Source organism: Oratosquilla oratoria, chromosome 35, assembly GCF_046742065.1.
Source record: "Oratosquilla oratoria isolate Oo_2021 chromosome 35, ASM4674206v1, whole genome shotgun sequence".
NCBI classification, from domain to species: Eukaryota; Metazoa; Arthropoda; class Malacostraca; order Stomatopoda; family Squillidae; genus Oratosquilla; species Oratosquilla oratoria.
In genome coordinates, this window is record NC_134811.1 from 40,008,775 (window position 1) to 40,013,578 (window position 4,804).

Below are 4,804 nucleotides of genomic sequence, written 5' to 3' on the forward strand. Positions count from 1 at the left end.
AAAATTATTTTTCCCCGTATAAATATGTTCCTTTTTCAATTCCAAATAGATGACGTACGTCAGCATAAAAAGAAATAAATTAAAAATAAAGTAAGGGTATATCTTACAATTTCCTTTACAATTCCAGATATGAGACCGTACGCATATTAAAAAATAAAGAGTATATTTTTCAAGAATTAATAAAAATATTTTGTTATAGCCCTAACAAAGTTTATCAAGGATACTAACGAGCTAAGAAGAATCAGCAGCTTTTTATCGCGTCCTTGTCTTTCAAAGAATCCCTTCACCCAATCTCGTATCAACAATTTCTTTGCCTTACAAATACTAAAACATCTTCAACCTATCCAGACTATAGATTAAACAATTTTGTTTGTAGAGCGAATCTGTAAGGGGTTTATTGACTTGTAAAGATCAATATATAAGTTGACAATCTACTTTATAAGTTCAGGTGATAATATTTAGCTTATGAACAAAATTATAAATAGTATTCTCTGTGTAGGGACCATCGTTTAGTTGAGTTAAGTCAACCGTGGCTTCATTAAGTGGGCTTATGTTGTCTAATCCAAATCTATTTCTAACTCGCTTTCATTCATCGGCCATTTCATCAACAGTCAACATGTATTCCTTATTTGTCTCTTCCCTTTTTCCTTTGCCTCCCTCCTTCCTTTTCCTTATCGTTCTTCAACTTTCCAAATTACTCGAACCGAAATTTTGTGCCCTTTCCTTTTACTCTTCCTTTCTTTTCCTCTCGTTCATATTCCCCTTGCGTTTTTTTTCTCTCGTTATTTTCTCTTATTCAGTTTGATCTTTTTCTTCCTTTTCTTTCCTTCTATCAACTTCATTTCGGTATTAAAAGAGTCTATTATCATACTTGTATGATATTTATCCAATTACATCATCTTTTTTGTCTACGTCACATCTCCCTTCCTTCCCTTCCCATTTTCTTCAACACCACTTTCTATATTCTTCCAACTTTCTTCTCCCTCTCTGTCCTTCCATCTACAACCACAACTGAAGTCTAAGTTAATCAACTTCTTCCCTCTTTCCCCTCTCGTTCGTATTTCTTCTCCTCCTTTATCCGACTATTTCTCTAATCTTTTGTCACATTCCTCCATCTGCTCCCCTCTTCATATCTTCTCGTTTCTCCGTTTACCGCCACTCCCGAACTTTAAGAATTAATTTCATCAACCTCCTCCTCGCTATTCTCCCTTCCTTTCATATTTCATCGCACTTTCTCCATTCCCCCGTGATTTCCCACACTCTTTTACTTCTCTCCCAATTTCTCTTTTTCTCGATTCCTCTTTCGACATCGACATCCACTACCAAAGTTGAAGAATGACTTCCCCGTCCACTATTGAGGAGCATTTAAGGATAGCCTTCTTCTCTCAACCGTGATGGTACGAGCCGTTCCTTGGCTCTCAGCGTTGGTAAAGACATCCTGTGTCTACCGGAAGTGACGTAAAAAACAAGAGGTGAGGGAGTAAGAGCTGAGTGGGACGGGCGTGTTAATAATAGATAAGAGAACTCTAAACCTGATGCCGAGGATCATTAACAAACTTTGTCAAGTCATACCTATAGCAGAGATATAAATATCTAATAGGCCTGGCAAAGTATATATATATATATATATATATATATATATATATATATATACTCACTCTGGTGGTGGTCAGGCAACGTGCTGACCCCTCACCGCTAGCACCAAATGCCTCCAGACTCTACGGTCCTGTGCCACTGTCATCCAATCTCGGACATCTGCTCCAGCCCTTTCCAGGTCTTCCCTCACGTTGTCCATCCATTTTCTGCGTGGTCTTCCTGGGAAACGTCTTCCTCCTACCATCCCATCCATCATCACTCTCATTTGTATTCTTTCTTGTTCCATTCTTGCAATGTGGCCGGTATACTGCAGTCGCCTTGACTTTATGATATTCCCTTGGCTCTTCATTATGCCGCCTTCTCCATTCTTGGTCTAGTTCGTCGAATACTGGGCCCAAAATTTTCCTTAGTACACTGTTCTCAAATACAAAAAGACTTTTTTCCATTTTCTTAGTCAGGCTCCAGGCTTCGCATCCATATAATAGAATGGGTTTTATTATTGTATCATATATTCTTAGTTTGGTCTTTGTTGATATGCTCCTTCTTACCAAAGTATTTTGGAGGCTGTAATAACATCGGTTGGCTGAAGCAATTCTTGATTTTATTTCAGTGTCCATCAGGTTTTCGTCTGTTACGATTGATCCAAGATACTTAAAGTTTCTGCATACTTCGTATCTCACACCATTGATGTCAATATGTTCTTCTCTGTTATTGTTTTTGGTTAGATGCATTAACTCTGTCTTCTTAGTATTCACCAGCAGTCCTACTCTGTTCGCAGTCTCTTGGAAATCTCCAAACATGTCTTTTATTCCATCTATGGTCCCATCTATTAAGTCGACGTCGTCGGCATACGCCAACATATTCACTCTCCCAGACTCGAACTCTACTCCAACATTATCCCTCTCCACTGCTCTTACTACTCTTTCTAGTAGTAGGTTGAACAGTAGTGGGGATAGAACACACCCCTGTCTCAAACCACTCTTTATTTCAAAACTTTTCGTCTTCTTGTTGCAAACCCTCACCTGTGCTTCTCTGCCATCATACGTTGCCTTCACTAAGTTTACAATTTTGACTGGTACTCAAAATTCTCTGAGGATTTTCCACATGGGTGATCTGTGTACACTGTCATATGCTTGTTTGAAGTCTACAAACATATGCCAGTGATTTATATTAAACTCCCAGCTCTTCTCCAGTATCTGTCTGATCGTAAACAGGTGGTCTGTTGTTGATCTCCCCCTTCTAAAGCCACATTGATATTCGCCTAATATTTCATTTGCATAGGGGGTCAGTCTCCTATGAAGTATTTTTGCAAAACTTTTGTATACACAGGATAGTAGTGTGATGCCTCTGTAACTCCACATACCCTTTTGTCTCCTTTCTTCAGTATTGGTATAATAATTCCTTTCTTCCAATTTCTGGGTACCTTTACCTCTCTCCATATTCTTAAAATAAGTCGGTATATTTCATTCTTCAAGTACTCTCCTCCTGCCTTAAGAAGTTCTCCCACTACTCCATCCTCCCCAGGTGCTTTATTATTCTTTAGTTCCTTTATGGCCACATTGATATTCGCCTAATATTTCATTTGCATAGGGGGTCAGTCTCCTATGAAGTATTTTGGCAAAAATTTTGTATACACAGGATAGTAGTGTGATGCCTCTGTAATTTCCACATACCATTTTGTCTCCTTTCTTCAGTATTGGTATAATAATTCCTTTCTTCCAATTTCTGGATACCTTTTCCTCTCTCCATATTCTTAAAATAAGTCGGTATATTTTATTCTTCAAGTACTCTCCTCCTACCTTAAGAAGTTCTCCCACTACTCCATCCTCCACAGGTGCTTTATTATTCTTTAGTTCCTTTATGGCCGTTCCTACTTCGTTAATTGTTGGTTCCTTTACTTTTTCCTCATTAATATTATCATCATTTGCTTCCTCATATGGTGTATCTGGTTCTAGCCTATTCAAAAGTTCCTTGAATAATTTTTTCCAACAGCTCAAGATTTCTTCTTCTCTGGTTGCTATGACTCCATTTTGGTGTATAACCATATTTACTTTGGGTCTAGACCCGTTTCTGACTTTCTTTATAACCGCGTATTGTTCTCTTATCTTTCCTTCTCTTCCTAAAGTTTCGATTTTATCCAGATTGTTGTTCATAAATTCCCTTTTCTTCCGTCACTTGACTCTCTTTGCGTGTCTCCTCTTTTGTATAAAATCCTCTATATCTTCTTCACTCCTAGTTTGTTGCCATTTCTGTCTAGCTTTCTTTCTCTCTTCTACCGCACTTGCACACTCCTCATCATACCATTCCTCTCAAAGGATTACAAAGGATTACAAAGGTGGAGCATGCCGACAGGAGACCTTTTGGTCCATATCTAGGTCGGATGTGAAAAAATCACAATAATAATAAAACAATAAATAAAAACTATAATAATGTAAATAACAAGTAAAATACATAAACAAATGCATAGGTATAGTTAAATAATAAACAAACAGGTAAATAGTAAATGATAATAAATTGAAATATAACTAATAATAAATGAAAATCAGACTGACAAATGATAACAAAACAAAAACAAATAACATAAAATAAATTATAATCATTACAACATCTTGCTTAGGTGTTTATCTAAATGATTCTTAAACTTTCGAACTGAACTACATTGCACTACCTGTGCAGGAAGTTTATTCCATTCATTAACTACACGGTTGGCAAAGTTGTTTTTATCTACTTCCAAATTGAATCTATTTCCGGACAGTTTGAGACCATTGTTTCTTGTCTGATTCTCATTCAATGTGAAAATATTGTCACTTTTGATGTTGTCAGTTCCCTTTAAAATCTTAAAGACCTGTATCAAGTCATCTCTGAGTCTACGCTTTTTTAGGGAAAACAGATTCATATGTTTTAGTCGATTTTCGTATGATTTATTTTTGATATTTGGAATCAGTTTTGTGGCTCGCCGTTGTACTTTTTCCAGTCTGTCAATGTCTTTAATGAGATTCGGTGACCATACGGAAACAACATATTCCAAATGTGGACGAACTAACGATATATATAGCTTGTTAATGAGTGATGAACTTTTAAAATCAATAGATCGCGCAATCAGTCCTAGAATTTTATTTGCTTTCTCAGAGGCTGAAATACACTTCTTGGATGATTTGAGATCGTTACTGATAATTACGCCGAGATCTTTTTCACTATCCACTTCTGT